Genomic DNA, 24,336 nt, shown 5'->3' on the forward strand with positions numbered 1-24,336 from the left:
GCAATCTGTTAATAAAGTTTTCAATCAGACAAATGTATAGAAAGGCTTTGTTTTATTATAACATTCGTTGCAGTAAAATCATTATGTCTCGTTTGGTCATCCTGTGGAGCGCTGGTCGGCGGGCAGCTAACGTATTAGCTACGGTAAGCTTGTTGTGATTCTCGCAAGCAGATCAATGGCGGCATGCCCGGAAGTAGAAAATGAATAAACGCTTGCCGATTGGTGGTAAGAACAGCAGGAGGTGGGTGCTAGCGGTGTGACGTAATTGGCCGAATCGACTGTCAATCAAAATTGTTCTATTGCATTGGTTGAGAGCTCTGGTTGAGACAATAGTATCCAGCTGCAGGCCGCCAGACCATACTGGAAGAGGGATAGTGCTACATGGCATGGTGGAATTAATACCATAAACATATTTCTTGATGTTTCGTTTTTTAAGTAAGTAACGAGGCCTACAAATACAAACATACACATACAAATATACAGTAGTTTCATTAAAAAAAATAATAATTACAAATATATATTTTTTGCCACAAATATCGGTATCGGTATCGGCCGTTTGTGTTAGTTGAACAATCGGTATCGGTATCGGTGGCAAATTTTCATATCGGTGCATCCCTAGATAAAGGCGTCAGTCAGCTAAATGACTGTAATGTAACATGTAATTGTACTGTGCTGTGGATAAAAGCAGCCGTCCACCAAAACGACCTGATCTCAGTTCTCAGATGGTTTTGAGGAAAAACGTGTCTGTACTGTTTTATTCCCTGACTGCCATGGGGGTATTTACTAGGTACTACAATGCACTGACTGATACAGGGGTCTTTACGAGGCTAAACCATGGTATTGATACCCCGCCCCCCCAATAATACTATAACCTCATCCCAAAACACTACATTTATAACGTGCCAGAAATCAGAGCTAAGCTATTCCCCCCCCCCCCCCCCCCCCCCCCCCCCGCGCATAGAAGCATGTTAGTTCTCTCTGATAGAAACATGGGTTTGTTGTACCTCAATCATTTTGGTCCACTCACCCAAACTAATGGTCTAGGTGTATATTGTTCAGCAAAAGCAGTGGATGGGAAGCGCTGGGCGGTATGACATTATTTGACGGTATGGTTTTCCAGTACAAATTACAGTGTGATATGACACATTTTAATGTCTTTATCTTGTAAGGGTGGGTTTATTTTGTAGACCCTCTCGTTTATTTCTTTAGGAGCATCCGTATGTCCTCTTCCCGCCATTCTCCCTCTCCTCCCCTTGACTCTCCTCACCCCTCTCTCTCTCTCTCTCTCTCTCTCTCTCTCTCTCTCTCTCTGTCTGTCTCTGTCTATATTTTTCTTTCCCTCTTTGCCCCCCCCCCCCCTTTCTCTCTTGTTCTCTCTCTCTCTTTACCTCACCCTCTCCCTGATTTTTCTCTTACTCTCTGCATTGCTCTTTCTGTCTCTGCTTTGCCTATTATCCCTCTCTGTCTCTCTTTTTTTTTTACTCTCTGCCTCGCCTCTCTTTCTCTCTCTCAACCTGTCTTTCTGTGTGTGTCTCTCTCTCATTCTCTCTCTCTCTCTCTCTCTCTCTCTCTCTCTCTCTCTCTCTCTCTCTCTCTCTCTCTCTCTCTCTCTCTCTCTCTCTCTCTCTCTCTCTGTTGATACCATCTACATTAGCCTGGTCATTTATGAGACCAGTGACTGACTGGGTTCGCCTGTGAGAACAGACATCTCTGCCCCCTCAGATTGGCATGATTTCCCCTGCAGGCATGTTAACCTGTCTCCCCAAGCAGACCACACTGCAAATTCAAGTGGTCATTGCTGTTGCCGTTTTCCACTGTTTTGACTGGTTTTCCATCTTGATAATTCATGCTGCGTTAGTCTTCTATTCACTATCTCCACCAGATGACGTAGCCTGCCCTGGGGGGGATTAGGCATTTGGTTGCATCTGTGAATCTGTCTGCGTGGTGATTCTTGATGAAACGTTGCTCATAGGCTGACAGCAGGCCAGTCAGTGACCTGGCTTCTCTAATATGTTGCAGATTGGTCAATAACCATTTAAAGGTTTATTCCACCCAAAGAGTTTTAACGGTTTATTCCACCCAATAGTGTAATGGTGTATAAATGGTGTATACTGCCTGGTGGAGAGTTGTGCTCTACTGAGTGCACCTTTCTACTTACAAATAAACTGCTGTTGCTGCTGGTGACGTATATATAGTTTTGACTCCGAAAAATATATTTTTTTATCCACTTTTTCTCCCATTTTTCTATTTTTCTCCCATCCCAATTTTCATATCGTCCAATTCAACCCTCCCCTGTCTTCGAACGCTGTTTCTTGCCTCCCACAAGCCGGCTGCAATGTGGACTAAGTCATACATAGCACGAGTCCCCTCCGATACTCGAGGTAACAGCCGTCGCATCTTTTCACCTGCGCAGCTCGATCTCTCAGTGGCGAGGAGTAACGCGTGGGAGGCTCACGCTGCCCCCGACACTTCCTGATTCTACTGCGCAGGCGCACCAACCGACCTGTAGGAGTCGCTGTCCACAACGCCCGATCCCCACCCTTCAGTTTCCCTCCCCGTAATACGGCCAATGTGTATTACTGTGGACGACCAGCTAAACTGAAAGCAATGTGGAGAGCGGGGCTCGAACAGGAGGCATCCTGTTCGAGCCTAGTCTCCAGCATTCGTTGCGAGCGCCTTGCCCACTGCGCCACGTGACTCCGAAAAATATATTATTTTATTTCAAAGCTGTAAATGAGCCTTAAAAACTATGCTAATAGCAGTAGTAGTCATACCATAACACAAGAAATATAGAGCTAGGGAAGATAATGACAGAAGAAGCATAATCAATACAGTGTAAAATTATGATGCACTGTATTGAACGTAAAATTCTATTTCAAATTTCAATTCCAAAATTAATTCTTGGATTCTGTATTGAGATTGTTACACCTCGGGGGCGGAGCTGAGCGATCATGGAGTAGACGTGTTTTCACATGAGCTCCCTTCTACCGTGCTGAATATACGTTTCTCCCCATTAGTCTTTATTTTATTTTTATTTGTTTTTTATCTGTTTGCTAGGTCGCCGTGTTTAGTATACATTCATCAACTTTTTTCGACTTTCTACGATGGCGGGGGTGGAAACCAGAGCCATGAAAGAATTAGGCACGACACCGACACCGCCGAGCATGTCCGTACCGTCTCCCGCTGTCGGGGAGTTAAGCGAAGCTGTGCTCTTGGTCATGACCAAGCTACACGCAGACTCTGAGACACGCATCGCTGAAGCACAGAAGAAAGTACACGCAGACTCTGAGGCACGCATCGCTGAAGCACAGAAGCAAGTGCTGGCGGATTTCTGTATCAGCCTCCGTCGTGAGATATCAGAAGAAATACGGCTGGCGGTAGTCCCGCTGACAGACAAGATGGAGACGATTCACGCTGCCTCATCGGCTAATGCTAACGAACTAGCCATGCTAACGACGGAGGTATCATCACAGTGTGAGAAGATGGCGGGTCTTGAATCCGCCCTGCTGGCTAGGCAGGCTGAAGTCAACAAACTACAGTCGGCGATGGAGGAGATGCAGTCCCGGGATAGACGCCACAACGTCAGGATTGTTGGAGTACCGGAGACCAGCGGTGAAGGCCGTCTCTCTGAGACCATGCCCGAACTGCTGCAGAAGATACTAGGGACGGACGTCCTCCCCTCGCCTCCTATCTGTGAGTCGGCCTATAGAGCGGGCAGGTTTTCTCCCGGCGTGAACAAAGAACCGAGGCCCATCATAGTCAAGCTGAACAGACTCCAACAGAGAGAAATCATCATGCGGTCGGCTCGTACCAGAAGGGGTACTCTGAGGTTTGGCGATCACAAAGTGGCCATTTTCGAGGACTTTACACCGGAGGTTCAAGCTCAGAGAGCCGAGTACAAGGTGGTCCTGACTAAGCTATGGAGACTAGGCCTGAGGCCCACGTTATTCGCTCCCGCGAAACTATCTGTGTTGGAGAAGGTCGGTGGTCGGCGTTTGTTTTGGTCGTTGGCTAAAGCGAAGGAATATCTCGCGAAGACACCCGAGTCTGTTGCTTGATATCTATGGAGGGTGAGTGACTTGGCGGTTTGGGCCTATATACATTGATTAGGTCGACTATTCACAAACACTTGCTGTCATGCCCAGACATGCTAACTGTCCTCTGCCCATCCAACTAGCGGGGCTTCCCAATGACTTCTGTTACTTGCTAAAGCTGACCTCATGGTCGTACTTGTGTATCGCCTCTTTGGAAGCTAACGAGCTAGCTGAACAATGTACATAGTAGGCTAACGTGCTATCCGGATTCGTCACTAGCTTACGCGCTAGCCTCGGGCTAGCCAGCGGGCTTCGACTATGGTCTGCGCTGAGACATTCGTTAATGGTTACGTATTTTGGTTGCTGTTGCTGTTCAAAGGGACATTGGTTTGCACAGTTCAAGAGTGACCGAGTCCCTAACTAACTTCTGGTATGCTTTTTATTTTTATATCCAGGTTGTTTTGAGCTTTGGTGATCCAAAGTAGATGCCAAGGTCGGTTGAATATGCATAAACAATATTTGATAACAGGTTGGGTCGGGTATGGCTTGCACTTAATGGCTATATGGTTATATGGCTTGCACTCTAGCCATTACCCTCTCTTCCTTTTTTTTTTTCTTTCCTATTGTCGCTGTTTTTATGTCATCTATATGCGCGATTTAAATGTGATCCGGTTCTACCTTGGACTAACTACTGACTCGCCTTAATTTTGTTTTGAATTTTCCGTGAGGCACTTATGCTATAACGTTGATACATTAATATGCAGACTCCAGGGTAGATGGTTACAGGTTGATGCTGAGTAATTATATAATAATTAGTGTCGCTGTTTTAAGGGCAATTGAATGAGCAATTAACCTGTGACCCGAACCTGCCTTGGACTATCGGCTGGGATGCTTTAATTTAATTTTGTATTGAATTTTCCTATATGTTTTAATGGCATTTGAATGAGCAATTTAAATGTGATCCGGTTCTACCTTGGACTAACTACTGACTCGCCTTAATTTTGTTTTGAATTTTCCGTGAGGCACTTATGCTATAACGTTGATACATTAATATGCAGACTCCAGGGTAGATGGTTACAGGTTGATGCTGAGTAATTATATATTAATGGCTAATTTTTCCATTATAGCTGTCATGTTAGGGCCAAGGCTCACGTTGGCTCTCGACCGAATATACATAAAATATGTGATAACAGGCTGGCTTAGGTTTAGCTTTGCTTGCACTTTAGCCATAACCCTCTTTTTCCTTTTTCTATTATTGTCGCTGTTTTAATGGCATTTGAATGAGCAATTTAACTGTGATTCGATCCTACCTTAGACTAACTGCTGATATGCTTTGATTTTGTTTTGAATTTTCCTTTTTCCATTTATACTATAATGTTGCAACATTAATATGCAGACTACGAGGTAGTTGGTCACAGGGTTGATGCTGAGTAATTATATAATAATGGCTAATTTTTCCATTATAGCTGTCATGTTAGGGCCAAGGTTCATGTTGGCTCTCGAACGAATATACATAAATATGTGATAACAGGCTGGGTCAAGTTTAACTTTGCTTGCACTTTAGCCATAACCCTCTTTTTCCTTTTCCTATTATTGTTGATTCTTACATAGGTTATGTCATGTCAGCCGTTGTGCCTGATCAGAGGGACTGCTTCAGGGGTGCACTTTAACCATAACCCCTTTTTTCCCTTTCTTATTTTTGTCATTGTTTAATTGACATTGTTCACACAATTTTGCACAATTAACCTGTGACCCGATCCTGCCTTAGACTATCGGCTGGGATGCTTTAATTTAATTTTGTTTTGAATTTTCCTGTACCCATTTGGGCCATAACATTGCGACGTTGAAGCGCAGATTCGGAAATAGATGGTTGCAGGTTGATGTGGAGTTATTATTTAATAATGGCTATTTTTACCATTATGGTTGTCTTATGTTAGGGCCAGTGCTCAGGTGGTTTTCGACCGATATCTTTATTGAATTTAATTTTTATTATTATTTGTGTTTATTGGACTAGTGGGGGTTTACTCAGGGGTTTAACTAGAGGGGGGTGGGAGTGGGAAGCGTCTTATTGATCCATGTCTCTAGTGGGAAGTGATAGGAAGATGACCATCCTCAGTGGGTGGGGCATAGGGTGGGGATTGGAGAGTGGGTATAGAGGAACTTATAGTAGGACGGGTGGGTTAGGGTTTAGAGTAGAAGGGGGGGGGGCTGTAGCTGGGGTGGTATTTTTATGTGTTCTATGTACTGTTGTCTTATATATGTGTAAGTGTTCCTCCTCTGAACTCCTGGGATTGACCGTCCGGGCCCGCCGGGATCGGCACCTCTGTACTCAGCCTGGCTGCACGGGTATGTTCTCTACGCACTTATACAAGCTCGACCATGGCTAAATTGAATATTTTAATTTGGAACGCAGGAGGGCTTAACGCCCCACACAAGCGTGCCAGTGTCCTTTGGCTATTGAAGAGGAGAAATATTGACCTTGCTCTCCTTAGTGAGACGCATTTAATGGTAGGTGACGTGTCAAGACTGGCAAATCGGCAATATCACGTTATCTCCGCATCCTCAGCCGATGATAAGACGAAAGGAGTAGTCATAGTTACAAGACGTAACCTTGATATCAAAATCTTGGATGTATGGTCGGACACGGAGGGAAGGATTACTATAGCAAAAGTTGAATTCTTGCATAGGAAGATGGCTATAATAGCATTGTATGCTCCTAACACATTTGATTCAGCGTTCTATAATACAATCACGAAGAATATGTTGGAACTTAATGGATACGCTCTCATTGTGGGTGGCGATTTTAATGCGTGCTGGGATGCGGAGATGGATAGGTCCGGGTCCTCTGAAACGAGCGACCAGAAACGGGCCTCTGAGGCCCTCAGGATGTGGGCCAAAGACACGGGGCTCACAGACCTCTGGCGCTTATGCAACCCCACCCTCAGAGATTACTCTCACCTGTCAGCCAGACACAAAAGCTTCTCTCGAATTGACTATGCATTCGCGTCCCCTAATATGTTTGATAGTTTCGATGTCTCATTGGTTCCCTTGGCTCTCTCAGACCACAAGGGGATTTTCCTTACGGCAACCTTTGGCAGGCTCTCCGCAAGAGCCCCCAGATGGCGTTTTAATTCGACCTTGCTAAAGAACGATGACTTCTGTTCTGAGTTCAGGAGTAAACTAGCTGAATTTTTGCAGATCAACGTTGGCACGGTAGAAGACCCTAGGGTCCTGTGGAACGCATTGAAAGGATTCATCAGGGGTCATGTCACACTATTTGCCTCCAATTTGCGAAAATCCCGGTCAAAAAAGCTAGAAGGACTGGAATCATTATATGCGGACCTATACGCATCCTTGCAAACTGACTATAATGAACGACTAAACACACAACGTAAGATAGTCAAAAAAGAAATAAACTCCATACTTAAACAACAGTCTGAGTTCTTAATACATAGGACAAGACAAAATTACTATTTTCACGGCTCCAGACCTAGCCATCTATTGGCAATGAAAATACGCTCAAATGATCATTTCTCAGATATCCCCTCGATTAGGACGAGCCAGGGTGCAGTCACTACTGATTCGAAAAAGATCAATGACACTTTTAAAGAGTTTTACTCACAGTTATATAGCTCAGAGGGTAATCTGGATGACTCTAGATTTGAATCGTTCATTGGCGGGCTTGAGATACCCCACATTTCTGAGGAAGAGGCCAAGGAACTGGGGAGACCGATTACTCTCGTAGAATTGAGGGAGACTATTGTTGAAATGCAGAGGGGTAAGGCGCCAGGCTGGGATGGTATTCCACCCGAAGTGTATTTAGCTTTCTGGGACCAACTGGGTCCATTGATGCTCGATATGATCAATTACGCTATCGAACAAGGGGAGTTCTCAAGAGATGTCAATATGGCGTTGATTTCTTTACTTCTCAAAAAGGACAAAGATCCCAATGATTGTGGTAGCTATAGACCCTTGAGTCTTCTCGGGGCCGATTTAAAGGTGTTTGCCAAGGTGCTGGCCCGTCGCCTGCAGAGATTTATGCCTGTATTGGTACACTGCGATCAAACTGGTTTTATCCCGGGGCGTCTGGCTGCAGATAATCTTAGGAGGCTGTTGCATGTAATCGATAACAGTAAAGACAATACAACTCCATCCACAGTTCTGTCTTTGGATGCCATGAAGGCGTTTGACAGACTTGAGTGGTCATACCTGTGGAAGGTACTTGAGGTCATGGGTCTTGGAAAGAGTTTTATTCATATGATTAAAGTCCTGTATGCCTCGCCGTCTGCGATGATACTGACAGGCAAAAACTGTTCCACACTCTTTCCAGTCTCCAGATCTTCTAGACAGGGTTGCCCTCTGAGCCCGGGACTGTTCGCGCTTTCCCTCGAACCTTTGGCCCAATTTATTAGGCAATCGGAGGACATCGTCCCCATAATGGTCAACAATACTCCACACAAAATTGCTCTCTATGCGGATGACCTGCTGATTTTCATGGACGACCCCTCCCGGTCGGCCACAAAATTATTGAGGATAATCGACGACTTTGGTAAATTGTCAGGTTTTAAGATTAACTGGAACAAATCAGCCTGCCTACCTCTTAATGAACTGGCCAAGGCGGTACGACTACCAGCTGATATCCCCATAGTAGAACATTTTAAATACCTGGGCATAGAGATATTCCCCACGCTGAACCAAACTACTAAGTACAACTTCACGGGTACTTATGATAAAATACGCCAGGATCTAGACAGGTGGTCGTCCCTTCCTAACTCCTTACAAGCCCGGGCTTCCATAATCAAAATGAACATCCTGCCTAGGATAAATTTTATTAGCTCAATGCTCCCCCTGCCCCCTCCAATAGACCACTGGCGCAAGGTACAATCGATGGTATCTAAGTTTGTCTGGAATAACAAACGCCCGAGAATCAAAAGGGCTACTACTCAACGTAGGAAACAAGATGGGGGCCTCGCAATCCCTGATTTTAAACTTTATTTCTGGTCCTTTTCACTGAGACCTCTGATGTGCTGGCTAGACCCTGTAGAGGCTGTATCGTGGCGCTCCTTAGAAGCGGCGGCGGTGTCTCCGCTAAGATTGCAGGATGTAGTGTACTCCACTGTCTCTATTGCGAAATGCCGGCTGAGGTATGGACCGATCATAACTCACGTGATCCAAACGTGGCGTAATGTACAGAGGTCGTGTGGGGTTAAATGCCCTTGGCACCTGGACTCTCCAATTTTTAATAACCAGCAATTACTTGTTGGACACAAGCCGGTTAATATTCCTCAATGGCAAAGGAGGGGAGTGCATACTCTGGAGGATATTTATGATAAGAACGGCCTCCGTGCGTTTCAGGACTTAAGAGAATTTTATGATCTTCCCGGCGAGTCCTTCTTTCTTTACCTTCAACTAAGGTCAGCACTGAGGGCGCATGGCGTACCGTGGGCTCAAGCCTTGCACCCACACCCCTTCCTCAGGCTCATAGTGGACAGGACGACATCCAGAGGGTTTGTCTCCGACTTTTATACGCTCTTAATTCAATCCACGTATAAAAATTTATCATTGGATACAATCTGGCGTGTGGATATCCCGGAGTTGGACCCCGAGTTTGACTGGGATGATGTTTGGGCAAATGTGGCATTATCTTCCCGCAACCCCAATCACCAGCAAATTAATTTTAATTATATTCATAGGACCTATCTTACACCTAGGAAGCTATTTGCTATGGGACTGATAACCGACTCTCGGTGCACTTTGTGCTCTCAAAAGGCCACTGGCACTTATATGCATATGTATTGGGATTGCCCACCAGTGGCCCGCTTCTGGAGGTCAATAACGGACAAACTTTCAGATCTGTGTGGCTTAACTATCCCATTCTCAGCTGTTACGCTACTCCTGAACGATATAACGACACTACCCGCGTCCGTACAACTGAAAAGGGTTGTCCTAGCGGGCGTCACAGCAGCGAAGAAGCTAATAGCAATGAGATGGAAGGAGCCTGAGAAGCTTACAATGATTAACTGGTCCCTAACTCTATTGGATGTGATTTATCTTGAGATATCCACAGCCCGGGTGATTGGGGTGGGGCAGGCTGGAATTGACCTGTGGTTCGCAGCAGCTGAGAAGGTAAAGACCGCAGTGTGCGGCTGAGCGGGGTTGGGGTGCGTGTTCGGGTGAGTCCGGCGGTCTCTTGGGAGGGGGAGGAGGAAGTGTTTTTGTCTGTCTTGTCCCTTGTCTTGTCATCTTGAGTTTAGCTGGGGATATTATGGGGGGGCAGCTATTTAACTAGTTCTTCACTGTTTGGCCACTTTTACACGGTCTCTGTGAGTCTATGGAACACCTACAGGTTTTTGTTTTTTCATGAAGGTTCATTGCTCTGGTTTCAGGTCGTGTTCCCCCAAAAAATGGTCCTTGTGGTGGGTTGGAGATGTACGTTTTATTAATATGGGGTCACACGGCCGGGAATCGGGACTGAACACTGGGAAAGACCATTTATTAGATAGTACCCCTTGGAATTAATTTAGTAGGTTGAACTCTGGTTTCTTTTCTTTTGTCTGTATAATTGTTAGTCATTATTATTATTGTTTTTGTTATTTTCTTGTGAAGTTCTATGTATTGTGATTGTGGTTAATGTGTTGTCTTGTTTCGTGAGAATGTCAATAAAAAAATTTGATCAAAAAAAAAAGAGATTGTTACACCTCTACTAGCGAGTGCAGTGCCCGGCACCAATGATGTCCACTACGTGGGCAAGTGCACAGACAATGGAGACTGTATGTGGCTTTAACAAACAACCTTTTTATTATTTCTTTCAGTTATGTCTGAAATGAATGTGCTGCACTGGTCGGGCGTTTGTTTTCCAATGGAGAAAATAATATAAGTTTAGTTGGTTTTGAAAAAGTTATGAGGTTAGTTTGCGTTTGGATCAGAGTCAAATCTTCAGGCCTGAGTCCCTCACAAACACAATAATAGTATAATACCATAATAGTTATGGTTATTTCACCAATATCAATATGATGTGGTCTATATGTAAAAAAAATAAAAGTTCCTATGGTAATCCAATTCTTACTGAATGTCAGGAAAACATAATCTGTCTTTATTTCTGTTTCTGCTGATATGCATGTGCAAGTACCCAATCAACATACCCAGCTAGACAGTAACCAAACAAAACATAAATACAACCCTGTCCAGCTAGACGGAACCCAAAACAAAACACAAATACAACCCTGCCAAGCTAGACACTACAGTACCCAAACAAAACATAAATACAACCCTGCCAAGCTGTCAGGAATGGAGGTAGGTGAGTTCCAATGGGTGAAGGCAATCACAGAGACGGATAGTGTTTACTCTTGAACAGGTTTGACTTTAATAGTAAGAACACAAGAGTAATTTCTAAGAGAGATAAATGCTAAATAGCACAGGCAGGAAATAAGGTAAATAGGAGCTTATTGGAGGTCCAGAGTTGAACCGTCCGCGTTTTCCCCGAACGCAATTAGTGAAGACCTGACAATGAACAAGCAGAAGACAGGTAGGTTACATAGACACCAAATACCAACATTCCACACACACCCCCGTGACAGCCAATCAGGAACCACCCCTAAGTGACAGCACTAATTGACAGGGAAAGGACAGGTGACAAGCCCAGTGACATATGCCAGGAATGTGGGTGGTCACCGACCTCAGTCGGTGTCCAGAACGTAACAGTACCCTCCCCCGACGAACGGCACCAGACGTTCACCTAGGGGCCTCGGGATTCAGCCGCCGGAAATCAACGATCAGGCTGGGATCTAAAATATCCCTTTGAGGCACCCAAGAACGCTCTTCTATCCCGTACCCCTCCCAATCCACCAAGAACTGAAACCCCCTACCCCTCCGCCTACAACCCAGTATCCTCCGCACCGTGTAAATGGGTTGACCGCCAATAAACCGGGGCGGAGGAACCACAGGCAGTGGCGGGGCCAAGGGCGATGAGAGGAATGGCTTCAACAGGGACACATGAAACGTCGGATGAACCCTCATAGAGCTCGGAAGTCGTAGCTTGTAAGCCACTGGATTAACCCGATGAATCACTTTAAATGGTCCTATAAAGCGAGGAGCCAGCTTCTTGGATTCCACCCGGAGAGGGAGATCCCGGGTGGAAAGCCAAACCCGCTGCCCTGGACGGTAAACTGGAGCCGGACGACGCTTACGGTTAGCTTGCCGTTGGGTACTAACCGAAACCTTCTGTAGCGCCTTCCGAACCTGTTTCCACGTCCTGCGACAGCGAGCCACATGTGCCTGGGCCGAGGGCACCTCCGCCTCCTGCTCCTGCTCGGGAAACAGAGGAGGTTGAAAACCATACTGGCACTGAAAGGGAGACATACCGGTAGAAGAGGAGAGAAGGGTATTATGCGTGTACTCAGCCCAAGCCAACCTCCTACTCCACGTTGCCGGACTACCGGCAACGTAACATCTCAAGACCCCCTCCAAATCCTGGTTGACCCGCTCCGTCTGCCCGTTCGACTGCGGATGGAACCCAGACGACAGACTGACAGAGGCGCCGAGGCCGGCGGCAAACGCCTTCCAGAACCTGGAGGCGAATTGAGGACCCCGGTCCGACACGATATCCACTGGCAGCCCGTGGACCCGAAAGACATGCTGTATAACTAAATCAGCAGTCTCCCGGGCCGAAGGAAGCTTGGGGAGAGGGACAAAGTGAGCCGCCTTAGAGAACCGATCCACCACCACCAAAATGGTGGTGAACCCGTCCGAAAGGGGAAGACCAGAAATAAAGTCCAGAGATATGTGTGACCAGGGTCGTTTAGGAATAGGAAGTGGTCGGAGGAGACCCGCCGGTGCCCGTCGAGAGGTCTTACTACGTGCGCACACCGGACAGGCCGCCACAAAGGAACGCGTATCCCCCTCCACTGTCGGCCACCAGAACCTCCTACGGATAAATTCCAGGGTCCTGGTTGCCCCTGGGTGGCTGGTGAGGGATGACGCATGTGCCCACTGTAGCAAGCGTGAGCGCGCCGCCTTGGGAACATACGACCGTCCCAGAGGACCCCCACCCGGATCGGGCTCCCGCGTTAGCGCCGACCTTACCACCCTCTCTATGCCCCAAGACACGGGTGCCAAAATCAAGGCCGGTGGAATAATGGGATGGGGCTGCTCCTCCCGACCAGGAAGATCAAACTGGCGCGACAAAGCGTCAGGTTTGATATTCTTGGAGCCGGGTCTATAGGAGATGGTAAATCGAAATCGTGTGAAGAACAACGTCCACCTGGCCTGGCGAGCGTTAAGGCGTTTAGCCCCTTGGATGTAAGCCAAGTTCTTATGATCAGTCCAAACAATGAAAGGATGTGTCGCCCCCTCTAACCAATGTCTCCACTCCTCCAGTGCCAATTTGATCGCCAATAACTCCCGATTACCCACGTCGTAATTACGCTCGGCTGGTGACAGACGGCGAGAGAAAAAAGCACACGGGTGCACTTTCCCATCCTTTAAGCATCTCTGAGAGAGCACCCCCCCCCCCACCGCGATGTCAGAGGCATCCACCTCCACAATGAACGGAACCTCTGCGTCATGGCGGATCAATACAGGAGCGGATGTAAATCGACGTTTAAGATCGCAGAAGGCCGACTCTGCCCTAGGCGACCATTCAAAGCCAGGGAGAGAGGACTTAGTGAGAGCTGTTAATGGATTGGCTAAGGCGCTAAAGTTGCGAATAAAGCGCCTGTAAAAATTTGCAAAGCCCAAAAACCGTTGTAACCCCTTGAGCGACGAAGGCCGTGGCCAGTCCAAAACTGCACTCACCTTGGCTGGATCCATGCGCAGATCGCCCTTTGTCAACACAAAGCCCAGGAAGGACATGGTGTCAGTGTGAAACACACACTTCTCAGCCTTAACGAATAGTTGATGCTTGAGGAGACGGTCTAGCACCTCCCGAACGTGCAGTTGGTGTTGCACCATATCGCGAGAAAAAATCAGAATATCATCTAAGTAGACAAACACCGACACCCCAATCAAGTCTCGCAGCACGTCATTAACTAGGGCTTGGAAGACTGCCGGAGCATTAGCCAAACCAAAGGGCATGACCAAATACTCATAGTGCCCATTGGGTGTGTTAAATGCAGTCTTCCACTCGTCTCCTTCTCTAATCCTGACCAGATTGTATGCATTACGTAAGTCAAGTTTAGAAAAGACCTGTGCCCCCTGTAAGCACTCAAAGGCCGTGTCCATGAGAGGTAAAGGATATCGGTTCTTGATGGAAACGTCATTCAATCCCCTATAATCAATGCATGGGCGCTGATCCCCATCTTTCTTATCAACAAAGAAGAAGCCAGCGCCGGCAGGGGAAGTGGACGGGCGTATGTGCCCCGCAAGCAATGCCTCCTCTATGTAGGTGTTCATGGCCAAGGTTTCGGGGCGTGAGAGAGAGAACATTCGCCCGCGAGGCGGGGAGGTACCGGGTAGAAGATTAATGGGACAGTCGTATGATCTATGAGGCGGAAGTGCTTTAGCACGCGTTTTGCTAAAAACGTCCGCCAGGTCCCAATAGATCTCAGGCACCCCTATCAAATCGGGATTAGAGGGTAGATCAGAATCTGCCACGCTCCCCACTATCCTGGAGAAAGAGGGAGGAGACAAAAGGGAAGAGGGGGGGGAAGACAAGGGTTTGGGCAAACTCCCGCTGACGATCGACTTGACGTCGGCCGCCGTTGAGAGTTCGCCCGTGCTCCAATTAATAATATGAACACGTGACGACAACCAGGGATGACCCAACACCATGACAGAATAGGGGGAAAATATGACAAAAAATCTAACCCATTCCCACTCCCCACCCGCCACCCGGATGTGTAATGGAACCGTGCGCTGGGTGACGCTCCCACTGCCCAGGGGCCGACCGTCCAGGGCGTAAACCGGTAAGGGAACCCCTAAATCCTCCACTGGGGTTCCCCACTCCTTCACCAATCCCACGTGAATAAAATTGCCCGCCGCCCCTGAGTCAATGAGAGCCTTAGTTCCCCTAATGTCACCCCCACAGTTGATCGCCACCTCAAAAAATGTACGTGAATCAGTGGGCTTGGCAGGAATGAGCCCACCTGCTGGCGCTTTCTCGAAGCCTGACGGCGCACATTCTATTCCAGACTGGCGCCGAGCTGATACAGCCTGGACCCGACAGCTGCCGCACCGGAAACAGCGTCGCTCTTTGATGAAGCGCTGCCTCTCGTCGTCCGAGAGCGACAGCGCTCCAAGCTGCATGGATTCATCACCCAGTGGCCCACTCGTATAATGCATGGATGTATCAACACCAGGAGAAGAAGGAAAACATACCTGGGTGTTGTTGACACGCTCCTTCTCCCTCTCCTGGTGCCGATTGTCCATCTTGATGGCGGTGTTGATCAGCACTTCCAGCTGCTCGGGGATCTCACGTGCGGAGAGCGCATCTCGCATCCGCGCTGAGAGTCCCCTGACGAACAGAACCACGCAGACGTTCTCCGACCAAGCTGTCTCCCGAGCCAAGATCTGAACATTTATAGCGTAAGCTTCGACCGTGCGGAGGCCCTGCCGGCAGTCGAGAAGACGACCGCCAGCCTCGAAGATCGAGAGTACCCGGGAAGTATCGAATACTCTTCTCAACTCCCGGGTAAAGGCGTCGAGACTGTCGCAGATTATCGCTCCCGCCTCTAATTCCGCCGTAGCCCAGGAGAGAGCTTGACCGGTGAGTAGCGTGATAATATACGCTACCTGTGCTATCTCCGATGGAAATGATCGTGGTTGCAGCCGGAAAACGAGTAGACACTGGGTGATGAATTCCCGACATCCATCCGGTGATCCATCATAGCGAGCGGGCGCCTGCAGTCGTGGCTCGTGGGACCGTTCCTGGACCCCGAACACCCCCCGACTCTCCTCTGTGTGGACCGCTGCTTCTCCCGTCGCCGACTGAACTCCAGCCACTCCTTCTTGGGCTTGTCGGGTTGTGGCCAATGGCGACTGTGCCACCGCTTGGGATGAGCCGACGATCCCGTTGAGTCGGACTAACTCGGCGCTGACCAGCTGTTGATGTTCTTCCATCCGCTCCTGGGCCGCCCTCTGCGCCTGGAGCATCTCCATGATTGCCTCCATGGAACTCTGATGGTCAGGTCTTCTGTCAGGAATGGAGGTAGGTGAGTTCCAATGGGTGAAGGCAATCACAGAGACGGAGAGTGTTTACTCTTGAACAGGTTCGACTTTAATAGTAAGAACACAAGAGTAATTTCTAAGAGAGATAAATGCTAAATAGCACAGGCAGGAAATAAGGTAAATAGGAGCTTATTGGAGGTCCAGAGTTGAACCGTCCGCGTTTTCCCCGAACGCAATTAGTGAAGACCTGACAATGAACAAGCAGAAGACAGGTAGGTTACATAGACACCAAATACCAACATTCCACACACACCCCCGTGACAGCCAATCAGGAACCACCCCTAAGTGACAGCACTAATTGACAGGGAAAGGACAGGTGACAAGCCCAGTGACATTATGCCAGGAATGTGGGTGGTCACCGACCTCAGTCGGTGTCCAGAACGTAACACCAAGCTAGACACTACAGTACCCAAACAAAACATAAATACAACCCTGCCCAGCTAGACACTACAGAACCCAAACAAAACATAAATACAACCCTGCCCAGCTAGACACTACAGTACCAAAACAAAACATAAATATAACCCTGCCCAGCTAGACACTACAGAACCCAAACAAAACATAAATATAACCCTGCCCAGCTAGACACTACAGTACCAAAACAAAACATAAATATAACCCTGCCCAGCTAGACACTACCAGTGTTTCCCCTAGGATTTTTTTCAGGGGGGGTGGTAGGCCCCCAAAACTACTAGTGTTGTCGCGGGCCCCTCGTGTCACGGAAACGTGGTGTCAACAGTGTCGTCATAGACGCGCGCAGTAAGGCGGTTGTTAGTATCGGTGCATTTCTCTACACTGAGCTGAAATGAAACGATTGCACATAAATTAGGTAAATAAATATTAACAAGGTGATTGATTGAATGAAAATTTTATTAACAGATTGCAAAATGTGCAAGAGGCTGCGGTCTCGACTCCCGGAGAGTCAGCATTGCCTTGGCTTGGGCTGATCGCTATACTAACTCGTTTGGCTGAGTTAGGGGGAGGGAAGCCGTGGGTGGGTCGTGGGCATTGTGGACAGCGACCCCTACAGTTCGGTCGGGGCGGCTGCACAGCGAGGGTAGGATCTGGAGAGAGGTAGTGCGACCTTCCACACGTTACACTCTCCCAGTGAGAATCTGCGCGGCCAGGCTGGCTGCCGGCTGGCTGCACATGCGTCGGAGGAAAGCATGTGACAGTCTCCGGCCTCTCGGACCAACAGTAGGGGGGGGTGCGCAACAACCAGGAAGGGGGTTGGGAATTGGCATAACGACTAACAGTGGGATGGGAGAAAAATCGGAAAAAGGAGGGGGGAAAAGATAATAAAAAAATAAAAAACAGATTGCAAAATGGGTACAATACAGTACGACTCAATACACACAATTGTTAAGGGGATGCAGATGTACATGTCAAAATACTTCCCAAAGGTCAGTGAATACCACGATCACAACACCAGAGGGAGCTCCACAAATCATGTTAAACCCAGATTCGGCTCAAACAAGGGACTAAACACGTTTCGCAATTATGCCACATCAATGTGGAACGCCCTACCCAAAGCTGTAAAGGAATGTGAATCACTACACACTTTCAAAACCACTCTCAAAGAACACCTACGGGAGACTGCAATTCGAAACTGGCCCCTGTAAATGTCCTAACCCAACCCCCTCCAATGTACAGTAAATGACCAAGTATGGTTTTGTCAATATTCCAATGTACAGTTTTGCTTGTACAGTTGTGCAGTGTCCCCCACCCACCCACCCCTCCTACCCAACCCCCACCCCACCCACCAAACCACCTCCAATGTACAGTCCCCCCCCCCACCCCCCCACCCAACCCCACCCCACCTACCCAACCTCCTGTACAGTTTCTACGTCAAATATTGTACTCTCTTTTCTGGACTCTTTTTGTATCACAAACAGTACTGTATTTGCAAATCTGGTATGTCATACATTTATAGATGTAGCAGTACTGTCTATCTGTATGTCGTGTATGTCATATATGTTATGATGAATTGAAAATGGGGGACCCTGATGTAAACAAGACGAAAGTTTTTCTCTGGTCTGCATCCCCTTAACAATTGTATGTATTGAGCTGTACTGTACTGTACCCATTCTGCAATCTGTTAATAAAGTTTTCAATCAATCAATCAATCAGACCAGAGAAAGACTTTCGTCTTGTTTACATCAGGGTCCCCCATTTTCAATTCATAATGAATTGTAAGTAAGGGTGCAATTAGCACCATGCAATCCATTCTTTGTGGATCTAGCCCTGAGACTTGTTATGCGCGATGCTAGTCAGTCTCGGAGTTGTCTCGGAATGGATTTGGTAGCTTTTTTCTGCGTCTCCGTAGACCGTGCCGCACCACCGTTTTAATATCTTAGTGAAGATTGATTTATATGAAAACCGATTTATGTATAATTTAGCTAGCTCGCCAACGTTACTGTGATTAAAGCAAACTTTAATAAAAAATATATATAAAAAAAAAATTATAATCTTTTTTTTATAATCTTTTTTTCTGGAGGGGCGGGCCGCCCCGCCAAGGCAATGGTAGGGGAAACACTGACTACAGAACCCAAACAAAACATAAATACAACCCTGCCCAGCTAGACACTACAGAACCCAAACAAAACATAAATACAACCCTGCCCAGCTAGACACTACAGAACCCAAACAAAACATAAATACAACCCTGCCCAGCTAGACGGTATGCAAACAAAGAAATAATAAAACCCTGCCCAGCTAGACGGTACCCAAAAAGATAACTGCCCAGCTAGACAGTACCCAAACAAAAATAATAATAAAACCCTGCCCAGCTAGACAGTACCCAAACAAAAATAATAATAAAACCCTGCCCAGCTAGACAGTACCCAAACAAAAATAATAATAAAACCCTGCCCAGCTAGACAGAAATATTCATCTGTTATTCACATCTGACCAGTTCTGCTCATTGGACCAATGCCGTTTATAATTTATGGTCATAGATATTTTGTGCATCCATACTATTCTACTCTAGTCTATTCTAGTCTATTTATAGCCTATAATAAATCCAGGTAGCCAATGTCTTTCATCATCACACACACTGTGTATACTATTGGTATTGCATTGAGAAGGGCTGGCCTACCAATGCATACACAGTAGCTGTCTCTATATGTGTGTATATCTGTGTGTGTGTGTGTGTGTGTGTGTGTGTGTGTGTGTGTGTGTGTGTGTGTGTGTGTGTGTGTGTGTGTGTGTGTGTGTGTGTGTGTGTGTGTGTGTGTGTGTGTGTGTGTGTGTGTGTGTGTGTGTGTGTGTGTGTGTGTGTGTGTGTGTGTGTGTGTGTGTGTGTGTGTGTGTGTGTGTGTGTGTGTGTGTGTGTGTGTGTGTGTGTGTGTGTGTGTGTGTGTGTGCGTGCGTGCGTGCGTGCGTGCGTGCGTGCGTGCGTGCGTGTGTGCGGGTGCGGGTGCGTGCGCGTGTGTGTGTGGGTGCGTGCGTGCGTGTGTGTGTGTGTCTGTGCTGGAGTTGTGGCGTTGTGTGAAACATTAGACGGGTGAACCGCGAAACGGAAAAAATTCCAGCGATTCCCGCTGCGCTCGTCAAAGTGTCAGAGCGGGGAGACGGAGGGCCGGGGGCTCGGACTGCCACCGCCACACGACTGACAGCGCAGGGCACGGACGCACTGGTCTGGCGCTACCCTGTAGGGGGGGGGGGGGGGGGGGGGGGGGGGTCTTCTTGTGTGTGGACCCCTTCTCTTCTCCCTCTACACTAAATCACTGGGTAACATTATCACATCTCATGGCTTCTCATATCATTGTTATGCCGATGATACTCAACTCTTCCTCTCCTTCCCTCCCTCAGATATCCACGTCTCTGAGCGGATCTCGGCCTGTCTGTCCGACATCTCCGCCTGGATGACGACCAACCACCTCAAACTGAACCTAAGCAAAACAGAATTGCTCCACCTGCCGGCCAAATCCTCCCCCCTGACCGACCTCTCCATCACAGTCGAGAATGCAGCTGTGACCGCGTCGCCGACCGCCAAGAACCTTGGTGTTGTCCTCGACGACCAGTTGAACTTCTCTGCTCACATCGCAGCGACAACCAGAACCTGCAGATTCCTCCTGAGCAACGTCAGAAGGATACGCCCCTTCCTGACAAAAGAAGCCACCCAACTCTTCGTCCGATCAACAGTCATCTCCCGCCTCGACCGCCTCGACTACTGCAACGCACTGCTAGCTGGCCTCCCGGCCACTGCCACCAAGCCTCTTCAACTCATTCAAAATGCAGCGGCCCGCCTGATCTCAAACCTACCGAAGTCAGCCCATGTCACCCCACTTCTTAAGGACCTGCACTGGCTCCCCATTGCTGCACGTATCCGCTTCAAGGCCCTCGACCTAGCATACCGTGGGCAAAGGGAACCGCTCCCGCCTACCTCCGGTCAATGGTCTCTAACTACACACCCTCAAGACCCCTACGCTCTGCGTCTTCTGGCCGCCTCAGATCTACTCCTATCCAAGCTCCCGGAGGGTCATCAAAGAGAAGCCGCCTATTCTCAGTCCTTGCCCCACAATGGTGGAATGAACTACCCATCCCAGTTAGGACAGCCGAATCCCGTCCAATCTTTCGCCGTCGACTAAAGACTCACTTCTTCAACCATTATCTGAAATGATAAAAAAAAAAAAAAAAAAAAAAATCTAACCCCGACTAACCTTAATGTCATGCACTTGTCCTAATAAACTAACCTACACTGTAACACGCAACACTTTGATGAACATTGTTACTCAGCTGATAGAGTTATACCCTTCTTGCTGTCTTGTCGCACAGAACTTGTAAGTCGCTTTGGATAAAAGCGTCAGCTAAATGACTAAATGTAAATGTAAATGTAAATGTGTGTGTGTGTGTGCGAGGGAGGTCGCGTTATACATGTGCATGTGTGTGTGTTTGCGTACGGAGCAGTCCGTCACGTCACTGAGCATCATCGGACAGAGAAACAAACACTATATTGCGCAAAGGCTGACATGATTGGTGTGTGTGTGTGTGTGTGTGTGTGTGTGTGTGTGTGTGTGTGTGTGTGTGTGTGTGTGTGTGTGTGTGTGTGTGTGTGTGTGTGTGTGTGTGTGTGTGTGTGTGTGTGTGTGTGTGTGTGTGTGTGTGTGTGTGTGTGTGTGTGTGTGTGTGTGTGTGTGTGTGTGTGTGTGTGTGTGTGTGTGTGTGTGTGTGTGTGTGTGTGTGTGTGTGTGTGTGTGTGTGTGTGTGTGTGTGTGTGTGTGTGTGTGTGTGTGTGTGTGTGTGTGTGTGTGTGTGTGTGTGTGTGTGTGTGTGTGTGTGTGTGTGTGTGTGTGTGTGTGTGTGTGTGTGTGTGTGTGTGTGTGTGTGTGTGTGTGTGTGTGTGTGTGTGTGTGTGTGTGGTGTGTGTGTGTGTGTGTGTGTGTGTGTGTGTGTGTGTGTGTGTGTGTGTGTGTGTGTGTGTGTGTGTGTGTGTGTGTGTGTGTGTGTGTGTGTGTGTGTGTGTGTGTGTGTGTGTGTGTGTGTGTGTGTGTGTGTGTGTGTGTGTGTGTGTGTGTGTGTGTGTGTGTGTGTGTGTGTGTGTGTGTGTGTGTGTGTGTGTGTGTGTGTGTGTGTGTGTGTGTGTGTGTGTGTGTGTGTGTGTGTGTGTGTGTGTGTGTGTGTGTGTGTGTGTGTGTGTGTGTGTGTGTGTGTGTGTGTGTGTGTGTGTGTGTGTGTGTGTGTGTGTGTGTGTGTGTGTGTGTGTGTGTGTGTGTGTGTGTGTGTGTGTGTGTGTGTGTGTGTGTGTGTGTGTGTGTGTGTGTGTGTGTGTGTGTGTGTGTGTGTGTGTGTGTGTGTGTGTGTGTGTGTGTGTGTGTGTGTGTGTTATAGCCCATCCCTGTCTATTAGTAGGGGCCCCGAGGTCACAAGCTCCATGTCACCGTAGAAGTCGACCCACTTTTTACTTTTTTTTTTTTTCTCGCTACACTGCTGTGGCGACGTAACGTTACACCCTCAAGAGGATTATTGTTTGGAAAATCTGGTAGTACTACTGCAGTGCATGGTGGGGGGCGGTGGGGGGGGGACAGTGGGGGTCCAACCTCAGCACAAAGGTTACATACATACACCAATATAGGCTACATATTCGTGTTCCTTCCAATATATATATATATATATAATATATATGTGTGCGGGTGGCACTCTGAGCAAGGTCCCCGAACGCTGCCCGGGTTAGGGGTTTGATTCCCACTGGGGACACCCATACAGAAAAACATATGCAGTCATTTCATTGCGAAGCGCTTTGAATAACACTTGTACTCAACACAGCCATTGACCATATTCGGGGTGGAAAGGAATCCCAACCTGAGCAGGACATAAAAGCAAAAGGGCCGCTTTGTGAATACGGTAAATTAATGAATTCATACCAGACCTGTGCTTGTATACTGTAGACTGTATAGACTCTTTGTGTGTTTTGTTCTTTCAGCTCATCGTATAGGAGCTCATCGTATAGGTTTAATCAATAGGCCTATAGCCAGCAGTCAAAACCTTAAATAAACATCACATCTTCAATAAGGGCCACCATGGTGTGTGTTATATTTGAACAAATCTCCAATACAGGATGAATTAAATGCACCCGCACGCTACAGCACGAGTCATGAATTTCTACATGATTAGCAAGTAGACTGAGGAGACATATTATAATAATAATAATAATAATAATAATAATAATAATAATAATAATAATAATAATAATAATAATAATAATAATAATAATAATAATAATAATAATAATAATAATAATAATAATAATAATAATAATAATAATAATAATAATAATAATAATAATAATAATAATAATAATAATAATAATAATAATAATAATAATAATAATAATAATAATAATAATAATAATAATAATAATAATAATAATAATAATAATAATAATATGTAGTCTCAGTATACCTTGCGTCCACATTGCTTGTAGTAACAGGCAAGCTTTCAGCGTGGTATGAAAACTATGACAAGGTAATTTGTGCTACGAGCAGCCTAAGCCTGATCAAATGAGGAGAAATCCAGAATATGCAGTTTATATGCCTCGTGGCTTTAGATCCAAACATAGTCAACGATAGAGTCAGCTGTCTTGTGAAATAAACGCTTCCAACAATAGACCATCTCTAATACGCGCCGGATGCTCTCTCCACTGCGCTCATCGCTGTTGTTTGAAGTAGGGCTGAGTGATAGGAAATATATATCAATATCATATCATTCTTTTTGACAGATATCGCAACTGTTGATATGATTCACAATATTAGAGTGTTTTCCCACATAGTTTTCATTGGGGGGAAAAAGTATTAAAACAATGATGATGTTTTCTTACGTCCGTAGGATGTGATTTGTCAGCCCTGGGACATCTCTGCAGCACCATCACACTTCGTTTCGACACATTTAGCCAAATAAAACGCAGCCCTGCGTGATCAGGATATTGCAGTATAGGGAGTAGGCCATAGCAGATACCAACTGTGAGCGTTAAACTTTAGGTATCAGTTGACTCCGAGTACCAGTTCAATACAATACAATACAATACAATACAATACAATACAATACAATAGTAGGTGTAGCTGAGGGGTACAATTCCCTGACTGTATTGTTAGATATGATATTTAATACCACTACCTCATGTACTTTAACTTCTGGCCACCCAGTACAAGATATAAGTATGATGAACACTTTCCCACCTGATGAAACGAACCAACACAAATGTACCAAATCGAATATTTAATACAGCAAAGGGTGTATACAACATTCACTTAATTACATTTATGATTTGAAATATTGAATATGCACTTTTATGGCAAATGAGTATTCGTAGGTAAATCAACATTGAATGTCCAATCTCTGGTTGCGCAGGGAGTAAGTATACAACCTGGAATATTTAGGAAACGATAGCGATGGTACTTAAATGATTATAGCTGGATACACTAAGGGGGGGGGGGGGGGGTCCCGCTGGTTGTAAGACAGTAGGAGGGGGGGGGTTAGAGAAGCCGCTGGCGGTATCCCATCTGGCCGACGGTGTCTTGGGAGAATCCAAAGTCTTAGACACAGTGCCCACAGAACCTCGGGCAGCAGACGAATACAGCTGGACCCTCTGTGGAACGGTATCTGCCGGTCCACAACGGAGAGACGTGGTGCGACCTCACGT

General features: G+C 46.9%; 1 protein-coding gene across 1 annotated transcript in view; it reads left to right on the plus strand.

Moving 5' to 3' along the window:
• Nucleotides 1-24,336, plus strand: part of ache (acetylcholinesterase (Yt blood group)) — a gene marked incomplete at its 3' end in the record, with an annotated part of 153,635 nt that overhangs the window by 1,099 nt on the left and 128,200 nt on the right. The gene's annotated exons all lie outside the window — the stretch shown is intronic.

This window comes from Notolepis coatsorum (assembly GCF_963971535.1).
Source record: "Notolepis coatsorum genome assembly, chromosome: 4".
NCBI lineage: Eukaryota > Metazoa > Chordata > Actinopteri > Aulopiformes > Paralepididae > Notolepis > Notolepis coatsorum.